The sequence below is a fragment of the Melanaphis sacchari genome, unplaced genomic scaffold (assembly GCF_002803265.2).
Source record: "Melanaphis sacchari strain LSU unplaced genomic scaffold, SCAv2.0 Contig6_pilon_pilon, whole genome shotgun sequence".
Classification (NCBI taxonomy): domain Eukaryota; kingdom Metazoa; phylum Arthropoda; class Insecta; order Hemiptera; family Aphididae; genus Melanaphis; species Melanaphis sacchari.
In genome coordinates, this window is record NW_020271503.1 from 1 (window position 1) to 239 (window position 239).

Here is a 239-nt window from a genome sequence, read left to right on the forward strand (position 1 = left end):
AAATACTTCTAATCAGTAGATTAGAAACACAAATGAGTGTTTTAATAGGCATGCTAAGGTTAAAGCATGCCAAATTTTTCTAAGTATGTGTATATTATTGACTATTTTGATGAATATTAATTATTAGCCATACGCCCATGTATTATATACGCACATTAGTATACATATATATAAATTTTGTTCATTGTTAATCTGTGATCGATATGCTTGTTAATTATTTGGTAGGTCAATAAAATACA